The sequence below is a fragment of the Lactuca virosa genome, chromosome 8 (assembly GCF_052849685.1).
Source record: "Lactuca virosa cultivar CGN04683 chromosome 8, Lactuca_virosa_CGN04683_v6, whole genome shotgun sequence".
Taxonomy (NCBI): Eukaryota; Viridiplantae; Streptophyta; class Magnoliopsida; order Asterales; family Asteraceae; genus Lactuca; species Lactuca virosa.
The window spans coordinates 57,983,532-58,001,153 of record NC_136433.1 but is presented as its reverse complement, the minus strand read 5'-3'; positions in this window follow the sequence as shown (position 1 = coordinate 58,001,153).

Sequence of the window (17,622 nt, the reverse complement as noted above, 5' to 3'; positions counted from 1 at the left end):
CACTGAACCAGCTTCGCTTGGGGGCGAAGGACTGGTGGAAGTTTGTGACAGCGGACTTCACGACTGCGGAGCTTACCGCGGTGACCTGGGAGAGGTTCATCACGATGTTTCGAGATGAGTATGTTCCCCCTGTGGAGAGGGAACGTCTGGCCCAGTAGTGCTTGTCCCTCATGCATGGGATGGAGTCCGGGATGGAGATGACACGGATGTTTCATGAGAGGGCGATGTTCTGCCCTAAGCACGTGTCGACCAAGCAGGCACGTATGAGCCAATATACCAGCATACTGAGGAGGGATATTCGTGAGTTCGTGGCGAACTCAACATACCGGACATTTGCTGAGCTCCAGGCAAATGCCCCGAAGAGGGAGATTGAGTTGGAGACTCAGGCCAGGGAGGAGGCCGAGTCTCAGAAGAGGGATAGGCGACCGACGCAGGCTCTGTCGGCAGCCAAGCGGGCAAAGCCCGCTGATTCAAGGTCTGGGGGCCCGAAGGGCCGCACTTGTGGGAAGTGCGGGAAGAGTCATGAGGGGGTGTGCAGAGCTGGGGTGTGTTACAAGTGTGGAAAGGAGGGGAATTATGCGAGGGATTGCCCCAAGGGGTTCTCGGTTTGCTTTCATTGCAACCAGACCGGCCATCGGAAGGCCGAGTGCCCATAGCTGCTGCAGGGATCGACACAGGGATCCGCACCTGCTGCCCGAGCTACTGAGATACGGCCAGCGAAGGTCGAGGCACCGAAGGCTCGCGGGAGAGCCTTCCAGTTGATAGCGGAGGAGGTTCGCGCAGCGCCCGACGTCGTGGCTGGTACTTTTCTTGTGAGTTCTGTACCTGCTTTGGTGTTATTTGACTCGGGTGCGAGTCGATCCTTTGTGTCCTTAGCATTTAGTCAGCACATCAGTATCTGTCGAGAGGCGTTAAGTCGACCTCTTCGAGTTTCCATAGCTGACGAGCGAGCGGTATATGCTATTGAGGTGATTCGAGGATGTGTACTCGAGATTTTCGGTGTTGAGTTCCCGATTGATTTGGTCCCGATTGCGATGGGCGATGTCTGTGTCATCGTGGGCATGGGCTGGTTGAGCAGATTTGGAGCAGTTATCGACTACGAGCGGCAGCAGGTGACCATTTGAGACCCTAGTGGGGAAGTGCATACGGTGTACGGCGAGGGTACCCGTGCTGGGTCAACATTTTGTTCGGCTGCTAGAGCGAGGCCGAGCCTATAGCAGGGCTGTAGTGGGTTTGTGGCCTATGTGATGGACACACGAGTGGTCGCAGAGAAACCGAGTTTGGTTGGTGATGTACCGATAGTGCGAGAGTTTCCGGACGTTTTCCCCGAGGAGTTGTCGGGTGTGCCCCCCGAGAGGCAGGTGGAGTTTCGTATTGATTTAGTTCCGGGAGCGGCACCTATTGCCAAGGCACCTTATCGCCTTGCGCCGCCAGAGATGCAGGAGTTATCCTCGCAGCTTCAGGAGCTGCTGGGGAAGGGGTTTATTCGGCCGAGTAGCTCACCGTGGGGAGCGCCGATCCTTTTTGTCAAGAAAAAGGATGGTTCACACCGAATGTGCATTGACGGTCAAGAACCGTTACCCCTTACTGAGAATCGAAGATCTGTTTGATCAGTTGCACAGAGCGTCTTGGTTCTCCAATATTGACTTGAGGTCTGGATATCATCAGATGAGGGTGCGTGATGAGGATATCCAGAAGACAGCGTTTAGGACTCGTTATGGGCATTACAAGTTTGTGGTGATGCCCTTCGGGCTCACCAACGCACCGACAACGTTCATGGATCTCATGAACAGGGTATGCAGGCCGATGTTGGATCGATCGGTGATCGTGTTCATCGACGATATATTGGTATATTCGAGATCCAGGGAGCGGCATGAGGAGCATTTGAGAGAGATTCTCGGAGTTTTGAGATCGGAGAGGCTTTACGCCAAATTCTCCAAGTGTGATTTCTGGTTGCGAGAGGTCCAGTTCTTGGGGCATCTCGTCAATCAGAATGGGATATTGGTCGACCCGGCCAAGATTGAGGCGGTTATGAGATGTGAGGTGCCGAGATCCCCCACCGGGATGAGGAGCTTTCTAGGGCTGGCCGGCTATTACAGGAGATTTATCAAGGATTTCTCCAAGGTTGTTGTTCCTCTTACCAAGTTGACCCGGAAGGGAGTGGTTCTTAGTTGGGGTCCTGAGTAGCAGGCCTCCTTTGAGACGCTTTGCCAGAGATTGTGCGAAGCCCCGGTGTTAGCCCTTCAGGATGGAATGGAGGATTTCGTGGTGTATTGTGACGCACCGATACCGGGGTTGGGTGCGGTGTTAATGCAGAGAGGGCACGTGATAGCATACGCATCGAGGCAGTTGAAGCCTCATGAGACGAGATATCCCAACCACGATCTAGAGTTGGGGGCAGTGGTATTCGCCCTCAAGATCTGGCGTCACTATTTGTATGGGCTTCGGTGTACCATATACACGGACCACAAGAGTTTGAAGTACTTGATGGATCAGCCCAACCTGAACATGCGCCAGAGGAGATGGTTAGATGTGGTAAAGGATTATGACTGTGAGATCCTGTATCACCCAGGCAAGGCTAACGTGGTAGCCGATGCTTTGAGCCGGAGGGCGGAGAGTGCCCCGATACGCGATATTTATATGAGGATGACGGTGATGACTCCAGTGTTGGATGTCATTCGAGAGGTATATGCAGAGGTAGTGAGGCCGGAGAACTGCAAGAGAGAGCAAGTGATCGGACAGATATCCGAGTTCGTTACCGATAGCCGAGGTCTTATGACCTTTCAGAGTTGGATTTGGGTGTCGTTTCTGGGCGGGGCACGTATCATATTGATGGAGGAGGCGCATAGGTCGAGGTTCTCGATCCATCTCGGGGCCACTAAGATGTATTTGGATCTGAAGAAAGATTATTGGTGGCCCTGTATGAAGAGGGATATTGCATGGTTTGTTGAGAGGTGCTTGACCTGTCACAGGTTTAAGGCTGAGCACCAGCGTCCGCATGGCAAGTTGTAGCCACTTGAGGTTCCATAGTGGAAGTGGGAACAGATTTCTATGGATTTCATCACCAAATTGCCGAGGACTGTGAGGGGTGTTGACGCAATTTAGGTGATCGTTGACCGGCTGACGAAGAGCGCTCACTTCCTTGCTATCAGTGAGAGCTCTTCCGCAGAGAGGCTAGCAGAGATGTATGTGAGAGAGGTGGTATCGCGTCATGGTGTGCCGATCTCGATGGTGTCAGATCGAGATGTGCGTTTTACTTCCAGGTTCTGTAAGAAATTCCATGAGGAGTTGGGTACGAGGTTGCATTTTAGCACCGCTTACCACCCATAGACAGACGGACAGAGTGAGCGGACGATTCAGACGCTCGAGGACATGCTTCGGGCATGTGTGTTGGACTTCGGAGGAAGTTGGGACACGTACTTACCGTTGGCTGAGTTTTCCTATAACAACAACCACCATTCGAGTATCGGTATGAGTCCCTTCGAGTTGTTGTATGGGAGGAGATGTCGGACTCCCATTTGCTGGGGAGAAGTAGGGCAGCGCATGATGGGTAGCACTGAGATAGTGCTTCAGACAACTGAGCAGATACAGCAGGTCAGGCAGAGGTTGTTGACAGCTCAGAGTCGCCAGAAGAGTTATGCGGATAGACGACGATCTGAGCTTGAGTTTCGGGTGGGAGACTTTGTCCTCCTGAAGGTGTCTCCTTGGAAAGGAATGATTCGATTCAAGAAGAGGGGCAAGCTGGGGCCCCGGTACATTGGTCCGTTCAGGGTGACTGCGAGGATGGGCAGGGTAGCGTATCGTTTGGAGCTACCTGCGGAGTTGAGCCAGATTTATGATACCTTCCACGTGTCTCAGTTGAGGAATGTTTAGCCGACGAGTCGGCGGTAGTGCCGTTGGAGGATATTCAGGTGGATGCGAGCCGGAATTTTATTGAGAGACAAATCGCGATCCTGGATCGGAAGATCAAGGTTCTGAGGAACAAGGAGGTGCCTCTAGTTCAGGTCCAGTGGCAACATCGGAGAGGGTCCGAGTTGACTTGGGAGCCGGAGTTGGAGATGCGGAAGCAGCATCCTGAGTTGTTTACCGAGCGAGACTTCGAGGGCGAAGTCTGATTCTAGTTGGGCAGAACTGTAACATCCGGATTCCAGGTATTCTATATTATTAATTTGTTTTGAGTTAGAGAGATGGACTCGACGAGTCGGCGCCTAGACTCGTCGAGTAGGATCGTGAGTTGCTGACTGGATTAATGAATGGACTTGACGAGTCGGTAGGATGACTCGACGGGTCCGCGCTGAGGTCAGAAACCTTAAATCTGCGACCCTGAGCCCTATTTAAAGGACCTTATAGCCCTCATTTGCGGCTACCAGTCCAGAGAGAGAAACCCTAGAGAGCTTGGACGAGTTGTGTGAGAGAGAGAGAGCCTTTTTGATCCTTGTTAGTGTGATTTTGCCAAGAAGAAGGTGTTTCCAGCAAGAGGAGGTCAAGGGGATTGCTATTCAGTGGGTTTCCAGCTTGGATCTACAACTTTGAGGTAGTAACTTGATCCTTTTTTCTGTTTGGTATGAGATCCTTGAATTTTAGGGTTTTCTATGCCCTTTATTGGCTTGAAATGTGGAGTATGTCGTCCCTTTGAGTGTTGGACTATGGATCTGGACCTCTAGAGGTCCAGAATGCCTTATCCATTCTGCTTTATGTTGGTTCATGGAGGATATGAGACTATGTTGCCATTTTAGAAGCCATTTCACCAAGGAAAGCCTTGTGTGCGTTGCATGTATGTCAAGCCTGAACCTTTACGTGATTATCGTGTTTGGGAAGGTCAGATCTATAGGTTTAGAGAAACAGATCTGACCTCAGGAGGTCATTTGAGTATGGCCATGGAAGCAACTCGCCGAGTTCATAAGTGGACTCGACGAGTCGAGTCGGGGTTGCCCCGCGATTCGTGTCAGAGTAACCCGTCGAGTGAAGGGATGACTCGACGTGTAAAGTGAGGCTTAGAAGGGTTCAGTGGACCCGCGTGGACTCACCGAGTCGCCCAAGTGTACTCGACGAGTCGGGTCAAAGTTTGACCGTTGACTTCCTTTGCCCTTAGGGTTTTGGTCAAACTGTTCCTAGTTGAGGTCAGGGAGGGGTAGAATGGTCTTCTACCCATCATTTAGAGATGAGATCATGAGAGGGTATTAATTAGGGCTGTTGTCATGATGTTAGGAGAAGGCTAGGTCGGGACGTCGAGCATGTGAGCTTATCCGACTTCATTCGAGGTGAGTCTTCTCACTATACATTACCTAGAGTGGTATCTATGTGCAGACCGGAGGGTCTTATGTGTTATGTTCTTGCTTGAGATTATTGTGCATTGTGATTTATGTATGTTATGTGATATTAGACCAAACCGGAGGTTCCTACGACTTACGAGGCCAGAGGGTCCTCAATCAGACCGAACCGGAGGGTCCAACGATTTAGAACTGACCAGCGGGTCCAACGAGCTAGACCGGACCGGAGCGTCCAACGAGCTACAGGACTGGAGGGTCCCGCTGAGACACATCGACCGGAGGGTCGTATCGTAGCCTGGAGAGGCGTATGTTTTGTATGTGGTATTTTGGGGAACTCACTAAGCATTTATGCTTACAGTGTTATGTGATATGTGTTTCAGGTACTAGTGACGATCGCGGGAAGGCACGGGCATGATCCATAAACACACCGACATAGGACTTTAGTTGTGATCTTGGGATCTGTTTTTGTTTGATGACATATGTTAAACGTGAGATTTGAGGATGTTTAAATGATAATTATTTTGTTTGAAAAATAAAAAATTGTTTGGAAAATTTACGTTGTTACAAGATGGTATCAGAGCCTTGCTTTGAGGGACTCGGATGCACCTTCGGGCGTATCTGAACTCAAACTGGGGATTTAAGAAATTTTCAACAATAAAACAAATTTTTTTTAAAAGAGTAAAAGACTTTGAGACAAGCAGAGCGGAGCAGTGTGTACGATTAGCCAGCCCCCGAACGGTGATTTCCCAAAATACCCTTACATTATGTGTTATGAGATATGATATGATATGTTATACATGCTAGAGTAGGCTAGGTATTCATATTAGGATAAAAGTGGCCTGATTTGTGATGCCTTAGCCTAGGAGATTACTGCTACTAGGAGATGCTTTGAGAGTAAGTAGGTAGCAGCGAGGAGCTTATGAGAGGTCTACTAGAGAGTAGCCATTGTAAAGCGAGATTAGAGTACTTGTGATCTGGGATCCTAGGAGGAGGACTTGGGGTGAATGCTGCTGCGGTGTGGACGGTAGTATTGGGCCCGTACTACGGAAGACACCGGATCAGTGCGCAACCCAAGTAAGAATATTTAGGGTACTAAAGAGCAAGTAGGGTTGAGTTATCGAGTGTGAGTATACTCGAGCGGGTCTCTGATATTTTTGTGTTGTATTCGAGAGAGAGACATCATGGTTGGGACACGCCACACCCCTGAGAGCAGCGGTGTCAGTGATGAGGAGATCCGCAGGTTGATTCATGAGGAGGTGGCTGCGGCCATCCGAGCTGAGATACCGGAGATGTTTAGGTCTATCAAGACCACACTAATCGAGACTTTTGATGAACATTACGCCGCTCTTACTGAGGATGCGGATGATGCGGCGACTGCAACTGTTGCTGCTGCCAGACCGCAGATGGGTGACTCGTTGCTGTTCCGAGAGTTCAGCAACACGAAGCCACCAGAGTTTGATGGGATGCAGGATCCGATTGTTGCGATGAGATGGATTTCTGATATCGAGGAATTCTTCTACACCTACTCGGGTCCGGAGCATCTGAGGGTTCGGTTTGCACTGAACCAGCTTCGCTTGGGGGCGAAGGACTGGTGGAAGTTTGTGACGGCGGACTTCACGACTGCGGAGCTTACCTCGGTGACCTGGGAGAGGTTCACTGCGATGTTTCGAGATGAGTATGGTCCCCCTGTGGAGAGGGAACGTCTAGCCCAGGAGTTCTTGTCCCTCAAGCAGGGGACGGAGTCCGTGACGGAGATCACACGAATATTTCATGAGAGGGCGATGTTCTGCCCTGAGCACGTGTCGACAGAGCAGGCATGTATGAGCCGATATACCAACATACTGAGGAGGGATATTCGTGAGTTCGTGGCAAATTCAACATACCAGACATTTGTTGAGCTCCAGGAAAATGCCCGGAAGAGGGAGATTGAGTTGGAGACTCAGGCCAGGGAGGAGGTCGAGTCTCAGAGGAGGGATAGGCGACCGGCGCATGCTCAGCCGGCAGCCAAGCGGGCAAAGCCCGCTGATTCGTGGTCTGGGGGCCCAAAGGGCCGCACTTGTGGGAAGTGCGGCAAGGGTCATGAGGGGGTGTGCAGAGCTGGGGTGTGTTACAAGTGTGGAAAGGAGGGTCATTATGCGAGGGATTGCCCCAAGGGGTTCTCGGTTTGCTTTCATTGCAACCAGACCGGCCATCGGAAGGCCAAGTACCCACAGCTGCTGCAGGGATCGGCACAAGGATCCGCACCTGCTGCCCGAGCTACTGAGATACGGACAGCGAAGGCCGAGGCACCTAAGGCTCGCGGGAGAGCCTTCCAGTTGACAGCGGAGGAGGTCCGCGCAGCGCCCGACGTCGTGGCTGGTACCTTTCTTGTGAGTTTTGTACCTGCTTTGGTGTTATTTGACTCGGGTGCGAGTCGATCCTTTGTGTCCTTAGCATTTAGTCAGCATATCAGAATCTGTCGAGAGGCATTGAGTCAACCTCTTCGAGTTTCCATAGCTGACGAGCGAGCGGTATATGCTACTGAGGTGATTCAAGGATGTGTACTCGAGATTTTCGGTGTTGAGTTCCCGATTGATTTGGTCCCGATTGCGATGGGGGATGTCTGTGTCATCGTGGGCATGGACTGGTTGAGCAGATTTGGAGCGGTTATCGATTGCGAGCGGCATCTGGTGACCATTCGAGACCCTATTGGGGTAGTGCTTACGGTGTACGGCGAGGGTACCCGTGCTGGGTCAGCATTTTGTTCGGCTGCTAGAGCGAGGCAGAGCCTACAGCAGGGCTGTAGTGGGTTTGTGGCCTATGTGATGGACACACGAGTGGTCGCAGAGAAACCGAGTTTGGTTGGTGATGTACCGATAGTGCGAGAGTTTCCGGACGTTTTCCCCGAGGAGTTGTCGGGTGTGCCCCTGAGAGGCAGGTGGAGTTTCGTATTGATTTAGTTCCGGGAGCGGCACCTATTGCTAAGGCACCTTATCGCCTTGCGCCGCCAGAGATACAGGAGTTATCCTCGCAACTTCAGGAGCTGCTGGGGAAGGGGTTTATTCGGCCGAGTAGCTCACCGTGGGGAGCGCCGATCTTTTTTGTCAAGAAAAAGGATGGTTCACACCAGATGTGCGTTGATTACCGGGAGTTGAACAAGTTGACGGTCAAGAACCGTTACCCCTTACCGAGAATCGATGATCTGTTCGATCAGTTGCACGGAGCATCATGGTTCTCCAAGATTGACTTAAGGTCTGGATATCATCAGATGAGGGTGCGTGATGAGGATATCCAGAAGACGGCGTTCAGGACTCGTTATGGGCATTACGAGTTCGTGGTGATGCCCTTCGGACTCACCAACGCACCGACAACGTTCATGGATCTCATGAACAGGGTGTGCAGGCCGATGTTAGATCAATCAGTGATCGTGTTCATCGACGATATATTGGTATATTTGAGATCCAGGGAGCAGCATGAGGAGCATTTGAGAGAGATTCTCGGAGTTTTGAGATCGGAGAGGCTTTACACCAAATTCTCCAAGTGCGATTTCTGGTTGCGAGAGGTCCAGTTCTTGGGGAATCTCGTCAATCAGAATGGGATATTGGTCGACCCGGCCAAGATCGAGGCGGTTATGAGATGGGAGGTGCCGAGATCCCCCACCGAGATCAGGAGCTTTCTAGGGCTGGCCGGCTATTACAGGAGATTTATCAAGGATTTCTCCAAGATTGTTGTTCCTCTTACCAAGTTGACCCGGAAGGGAGTGGTTTTTAGTTGGGGTCCCGAGCAGCAGGCCTCCTTTGAGACGCTTCGCCAGCGATTGTGCGAAGCCCCGGTGTTAGCCCTTCAGGATGGAATGGAGGATTTCGCGGTGTATTGTGACGCATCGATATCGGGGTTGGGTGCGGTGTTGTTGCAGAGAGGGCACGTGATAGCATACGCATCGAGGCAGTTGAAGCCTCATGAGACGAGATATCCCACCCACGATCTAGAGTTGGGGGCAGTAGTATTCGCCCTCAAGATCTGGCGTCACTATTTGTATGGGGTTCAGTGTACCATATACACGGACCACAAGAGTTTGAAGTACTTGATGGATCGGTCCAACCTGAACATGCGCCAGAGGAGATGGTTAGATGTGGTAAAGGATTATGACTGTGAGATCCTGTATCACCCGGGCAAGGCTAAAGTGGTAGCCGATGCTTTCAGCCGGAGGGCAGAGAGTGCCCTGATACGCAATATTTATATGAGGAGGACGGTGATGACTCCAGTGTTGGATGCCATTCGAGAGGCATAGGTAGAGGCAGTGAGGCCGGAGAACTGCAAGAGAGAGCGAGTGATCGGACAGATATCTGGGTTCGTTACTGATAGCCGAGGGCTTATGACCTTTCAGAATCGGATTTAGGTGCCGTTTGTGGGCGGGGCACGTACCATATTGATGGAGGAGGCGCATAGGTCGAGGTTCTCGATCCATCCCGGGGCCACTAAGATGTATTTGGATCTGAAGAAAGATTATTGGTGGCCCTGTAATAAGAGGGGTATTACATGGTTTGTTCAGAGGTGCTTGACCTGTCGCAGGGTTAAGGCTGAGCACCAGCGTCCGCATGGCAAGTTGCAGCCACTTGAGGTTCCCCAGTGGAAGTGGGAACAAATTTCTATGAATTTCATCACCAAATTTCCGAGGACTGCGAGGGGTGTTGACGCAATTTGGGTGATCGTTGACCGGCTGACGAAGAGCGCTCACTTCCTTGCTATCAGTGAGAGCTCTTCCGCAGAGAGGCTAGCAGCATGTATGTGAGAGAGGTGGTATCGCGACATGGTGTGCCGATCTCGATTGTGTCAGATCGAGATGTACGTTTTACTTCCAGGTTCGGGAAGAAATTCCATGAGGAGTTGGGTACGAGATTGCATTTTAGCACCGATTACCACCCACAGACAGACGGACATAGTGAGCGGACGATTCAGACGCTCGAGGACATGCTTCGGACATGTGTGTTGGACTTCGGAGGAAGTTAGGACATGTACTTACCGTTGGCTGAGTTTTCCTATAATAACAACCACCATTCGAGTATCGATATGACTCCTTTCGAGTTGTTGTATGGGAGGAGATGTCGGACTCCCATTTGCTGGGGAGAAGTAGGGCAGCGCGTGATGGGTAGCACTGAGATAGTGCTTCAGACAACTGAGCAGATACAGCAGGTCAGGCAGAGGTTGTTGACAGTTCAGAGTCGCCAGAAGAGTTATACGGATAGACGACGATCTGAGCTTGAGTTTCAGGTGGGAGACTTTGTCCTCCTGAAGGTGTCTCCTTGGAAAGGAGTGATTCGATTCAGGAAGAGGGGCAAGTTGGGGCCCTGGTACATTGGTCCATTCAGGGTGACTACGAGGGTGGGCAGGGTAGCATATCGTTTGGAGCTACTTGCGGAGTTAAGCCAGATTTATGATACCTTCCACATGTCTCAGTTGAGGAAGTGTATAGCCGACGAGTCGGCAGTAGTGCCGCTGGAGGATATTCAGGTGGATGCGAGCCTGAATTATATTGAGAGACCGATCGCGAAAGCAGCATCCTGAGTTGACTTGGGAGCCAGAGTTGGAGATGCGAAAGCAGCATCCTGAGTTGTTTACCGAGCGAGACTTCGAGGGCGAAGTCTGATTCTAGTGGGGCAGAATTGTAACATCCGGATTCCAGGTATTCTATATTATTCATTTGTTTTGAGTTAGAGAGATGGACTCGACGAGTCGGCACCTAGACTCGTCGAGTAGGATCGCGATTTGCTGACTGGATTAATGAATGGACTCGATGAGTCAGTAGGATGACTCGACGAGTCCGCGCTGAGGTCAGAAACCCTAAATATGCGGGCCTGAGCCCTATTTAAAGGACCTTATAACCCTCATTTGCGGCTACCAGTCCAGAGAGAGAAACCCTAGAGAGATTGGACGAGTTGTGTGTGTGAGAGAGAGAGAGAGCCTTTTGATCCTTGTTAGTGTGATTTTTCCAAGAAGAAGGTGTTTCCAGCAAGAAGAGGTCAAGGGGATTGCTATTCAGTGGGTTTCCAGCTTGGATCTGCAAATTTGAGGTCGTAAATCGATCCCTTTTTCTGTTTGGTATGAGATCCTTGAATTTTAGGGTTTTCTATGCCCTTTATTGGCTTGAAATGTGGAGTATGTCATCCCTTTGAGTGTTGGACTCTGGATCTGGACCTCTAGAGGTCCAGAGTGCCTTATCCATTCTGCTTTATGTTGGTTCATGGAGGATATGAGACTATGTTGCCATTTAAGAAGCCATTTCACCAAGGAAAGCCTTGTGTGCGTTGCATGTATGTCAAGCCTGAACCTTTACGTGATTATCGTGTTTGGGAAGGTCAGATCTTTAGGTTAGAGAAACAGATCTGACCTCAGGAGGTCATTTGAGTGTGGCTATGGAAGCAACTCGCCGAGTTCATAAGTGGACTCAATAAGTCGAGTCGGGGTTGCCCCGCGACTCGTGTCAGGAGTAACCCGTCGAGTGAAGGGATGACTCGACGTGTAAAGTGAGGCTTAGAAGGGTTCAGTGGACCCGTGTGGACTCGCCGAGTCGCCCAAGTGTACTCGACGAGTCGGGTCAAAGTTTGACCGTTGACTTCCGTTGACCTTAGGGTTTTGGTCAAACTGTTCCTAGTTGAGGTCAGGGAGGGGTAGAATGGTCTTCTACCTATCATATAGATATGAGATCATGAGAGGGTATTAATTAGGGCTGTTGTCATGATGTTAGGAGAAGGCTAGGTCGGAACGTCGAGCACGTGAGCTTATCCGACTTCATTTGAGGTGAGTCTTCTCACTATACATTACCTAGAGTGGTATCTATGTGCAGACCGGAGGGTCTTATGTGTTATGTGCTTGCTTGAGATTATTGTGCATTGTGATTTATGTATGCTATGTGATATTAGACCAGACCAGAGGGTCCTACAACTTACGAGGCCAGAGGGTCCTCAACCAGACTGGACCGGAGGGTCCAACGATTTAGACCTGACCAACTGGTCCAACGAGCTAGACCGGACCAGAAGGTCCAACGAGCTACGGGACTGGAGGGTCCCGCTGAGACACATCGACCAGAGGGTCGTATCGTAGCCTGGAGAGGCGTATGTGTTGTATGTGGTATTTTGGGGAACTCACTAAGCATTTATGCTTATAGTGTTATGTGATATGTGTTTCAGGTACTAGTGACGATCGCGGGAAGGCGCCGGCATGATTCGTACACACACCGACAGAGGACTTTAGTTGTGATCTTGGGATGTGTTTTTGTTTGATGACATATGTTAAACATGAGATTTGAGGATGTTTAAATGATAATTATTTTGTTTGAAAAATGAAAAATTGTTTTGAAAATTTACGTTGTTACAGAATGCAAGGAGATCTTGAAGCGGGGTATTTCAAAATTTTAGGATTTCATTTCCCCCTTTAAAGAATACGCGTTTTGAGTAGAAATTATAAAGTGACAGTCATAGAGGATGCACATTTAAAATAAGCACCCTCCGTGTTTGTAATTTTTTTGTGAGACAATAATTTTAGGGCACGCACAAATGCATGTCCTCTATCCTTCAAAAATTCGAAGGCTGGTATTAATTTTAGGACAAACAAAAATGCGTATCGTAAATCAGTGTGTGTCATTGTTTACGTGTCATTAAAGTGTATTTTTCTTGTAGTGATAACAATTGAGGTATGTAAGAAAAGTCAGTCTTACCGTTAGTAGGCCTCATTCACGAAGTTGGTATATAAGGGGAGTTTAAGGAAGCGACCTATAAAATGACCGTCATTGGGTATCCACTCTTACCCACCACTCCCTTGACTAGTGGAGGGTCGTTACCCGAACGGGTTTGATAGGACAATAAAATCTCATTAATAAGTATAATGATATATATTAAGTAAATAAATGTTTTATAAAATTCTTAGTCTTAGTTACTTTAGTAAAAATGTGAATTTGATGCTAGTTCATGAAATTGCACATTGCACTTTATAGGGATAATGTCATAAAAAGCCTCAAGTTTGGTTGAGAATGACGTTTTTACCCTTTGACGAAATTTAGGTTCGTTTATGTCACAAACTTGCAACATGTACACTGACTGGGATCTATAACTAACTTAGGGCGTGTTCGGCTAGTAGAGAACTTTTATCTGACTAGGAGCAGCTAAGCTACTACCTATATAGTCAAGAGGGATGGAGCCCCGAAAGATGTAAGGCTAGTCGATTTCCAAGATTTTAGTAGCTCAGGAAAGGTTCCTGGGATTGGAGTGGGTCTATTTGCAACATGTACACTGACTGAGATCTATAGCTAACTTAGGGCGTGTTCGGCACGCAGCTTTTGGGAGCTTCTAGCTTTTAAGAAAACGCTAGTTAAAAAGAAAAAGTCTCGTTCGGCGACAGGAGCATTTAGCTTTTAGCCTAAATAAAAAGCTCCAAAATCAAAAGCTACTCTTTCAACAAAAAACTTCAAAATCAAAAGCTACCCGCTAGTTTTGCCGAACACGTCCTTAGGCACTGACGTGGAATGCCAAGTTAGATGCTCCCTTTATAAGAAAAAATAATCACGTAGAGGACAAGAATCGAACCTGTATCACCCAACTTCCACTAGGCTAAATCACCTTGAAATTACTATATATACTAATACAACGATTTTGATTTTAATCACCTTGAAATTACTATATATACTAATCTAACAACTTATATATTATATAAATAGAAAATTTTTCATATTATTTATGTATTGAACATGTAACTCTGTGTTTTTAGTTTTTTTTTTTTGTTTTACCAATATAATTACTTATTTTTCTTTTGTATTTTGAATGCAAATACATTTTCTTTTGTATTTTCAAAACTAGAAATACATTTTTAATGATATTTATATATTTTAAAACGTATTCACACACTTAAAAAAATATTTTTACAATTAAAAAATATTTTTACATTTAAAAACGTATTTTAAACCTTTACAAATATATTTATACTTTCAAAAATATATGTATACACTCATAAATAATAATAATAATAATAATAATAATAACAATAATAATAATAATAATAACAATAATAATAATAATAATTTGCAGTTTTTATATTATTTATTTTTTAAAAGACATTTTTCTTATTATTCATTCAAATTATTTATAAACATATTCTTACAAAGTAATTTTTTTAGAGTTGTGAAAATACGTTTTTAAGTGTTTAATAATAACGTATTTAAAAAATATTTATATATTTAACGATAATGTCTTAAAAACTAAGTATTTAAAAGTGTAGGTACGTTTTCTTAAAGTAGTTCAAAAAAACTAAGTATTTAAAAGAGTAGATACGTTTTCTTAGAGTAGTTCAAAAAAACTAAGTATTTAAAAGTGTAGATACGTTTTCTTAGAGTAGTTCAAGTATTTAAAAGTGTAGATACGTTTTCTTAGATTTATAATTACTTTTCTTTAATTTTATACAACATATATCATCATTCTGCATTTAAAGGTGTAAGTTATCCTTAAGCTTAGTGGTAAGGCGCCTCTAATTGTTAGTGGCGCCGTAAGTTCGATTTTTGTCTGCCCATTTTCCTTTGTATTTAATTTTTCTGCCACAGTTACATGGAATACACCTGGCAGGTGACATGTTACTGTATGCAAAAGTGATAAATGACCGGCTCAACCCCTATAAAGGGAACAACCAAAAAACAACGAACTTAAATTTCGTCAAAGGGTAAAACCGTCATTTCAACCAAACTTGAGGGTTTTTATGACATTATCCCTACTTTATAAAAGTCGTTAGTGGAGCGTGTGTATTTAACCAACACACTAATATGGACTAAGAGCAATTCCAATGGACCCGCAAACTTGTGTTTTGCAGGCCCAATTTGCTTCAATGGACCTCTAAACTTGCCCACAATTTGGTGTGGTGCTACAGCAAATCAACAAACTTGTGTGGAACTATTCATCACCGCTAAACACATATATACATTATAATATTACATGTATTTATTTTTAACCCTTATTTAATAATAAGAAAACATTACTTTCATAATTCTAATATTAAAATATGTTTTTAGTGTGTGGTTGGATTTGAAAATGCTTTTTGTGGGATTTTTTTACATAAAAATATTGTGATTTATAGTGCTAGCCTTGGAGTTGGTCTAATAAAGGGTGGCCATGGGTAACTTATAAATTATCATTGATTAATAGAGCGTGTGTGTTTAACCGGCACACTAATATGGACTAATGTGACAACCCGAAAATTTTTGCCTTGTAAAGTCAATTCAATCAAAGTTAGACTCGCTCATGCTATCTTTTAGCACTGTTTAGAGTCTGTTTGAGTGTTCTAAGCCTAATACATTCAAGGAATGAGCGCTAAGAAGTACCTGCTAGAGTCACTGTACATCGTGCGAGCCGGAAACCCCAGCACAAGGAGTTCACGACCACAACTTAGAGTTTACGGACGTAAACTCTATGTGGGCCGTAAACTCCTTCCCTTAAGTATGACAATCCTTCATTTCTTCATTCCTTTCCTTCCTTGGCCGAAATCCCTTCAAACTCTCTCAAGTATCATCGAGTTCTTCATCCTAGATCATCAAAAACGTAAGTGATTCTTTCATCTTTGAGTTGTTATCCTTCTTTATCTAGTATCACTCTATGATTTCATCCATGAAATCATTCCTTTTCGGTTAGATCACCAAGAACACCAAGAACACACACTAGTTCTTTGGCCCGAAATAAACTCTTTTAGCTTCCATATCGTAAGTATCCTTTCAATATACTTCATATCTATTAGAAAACCTTGATTTACACCCTTGAATCAAGCATTCCACCAAGAACATCAAGAGTTTAAGGCCGTAAACTCTTCATGGCCATAAACTCCTTGTTGTTGCATGTTTTGACCTTAAGCTCTTCTCATGTCCAAGCTTTAGACCTTGAACCCTTAATGGATGTTAGTAGGACCTTAAACCACTCTCTTATGCATAATGTCCATGAGTTTACGGCCGTAAACTCCTTGCTTGGCAGTAAACTCATGTGTCTTGGCCGTAAACACCAAGTGTGTGGCTGTAAACTCCCTTTAGTCAATCACATGTGATTCTACACTTCATTTCAAGTGTTCCTTAGTCCCTTAGGTTGTTCCCATCATGATTAGTTGTAATATACACTAATTATATACATATATGTATCAATATATGTCATTTAGGACTTATTTGTGTATTGGGACTTCATTCGTGGAACTTCTCATCCTTACTTGAATCATCAATTAGATCACCAATCATAAGGTGAGTTCATACCCCTACATTTTACCACTTTTACTGTTTTAAGGGGGGGGGGGGGAATACAAGTCTAAACACAAGAAATTGTGTTTACTATAAATGATATTCTTTAAATATTTTAAATTACACCAAGTCATCAAACTGCTATTGAAATGTTGTTAAACTCTTTTAAATGTTGTAAATTGCTTTTAAAATGATAATAAACTCTTTTAAATATTGGAAAATACTTTTAAATGTTTTATTAAATCTTTTAACTTATATTGTGTTTAAATCATATTTATATGTATATATTTATTTGAATAAGACTAAAAGGGCTTAGGACTGATGATTCACCTTATTTCCTTTTCCTTGTCTGGATGTGGGCTTAGGGTAAAGTTATTTGTCCGACTGCCGTTTCAATTTTACTTATATATCTTGTATATATATATATATATATATATATATATATATATATATATATATATATATATATATATATGTGAATATAAAAGTTAGTCAAATCAATTTTCATCTTCCCTTTGTAACATGTCGAGCAAAGGGAGTGCGTTCATGAATATCACATACTTAACAAGAAATACTAGTAAATTATAATATGTATAATTTAGGAGTCAGATCATGATACCAGTCGTCTTAAACATGTATAAAGGTTTAGTTACAACTTTATTTACAAAAAGGTTTTCACTATATTACTCGTAAAAACTCATTAACACACACAATTTGGAGACACGTCTTCATATACTTAATTAAGTACATATGAAGTCTAGACTTACTGAACCAGAGTCTCCTGGAGAGAGAGCGTGAGTTTGTGTATAGATCTATACGGGAGTAACTATCCTACACCTTGCTGCTAGCTACAGTGGGACTTGCAAGTACATGGGTGACAAATGTCATTTAACAATTTCGGCGTTTACAAAGCGTCGTGTCAGATTTATAGTCGGATCAAGTATGGTTATAAGTACTCGCATGGGGGAAACTTACGATATTGTCACGTAGTAATATACTTTCTAAACAGTCTTAAGGAGTAGTTTCTATGACTATTTGGCATGTACACCAAAGGTATATGGGATGAGAGATTGGTAGACAGTAGCATGTGTGAACTCTGTTTTGCTTCCCTTTTCCTTGTTT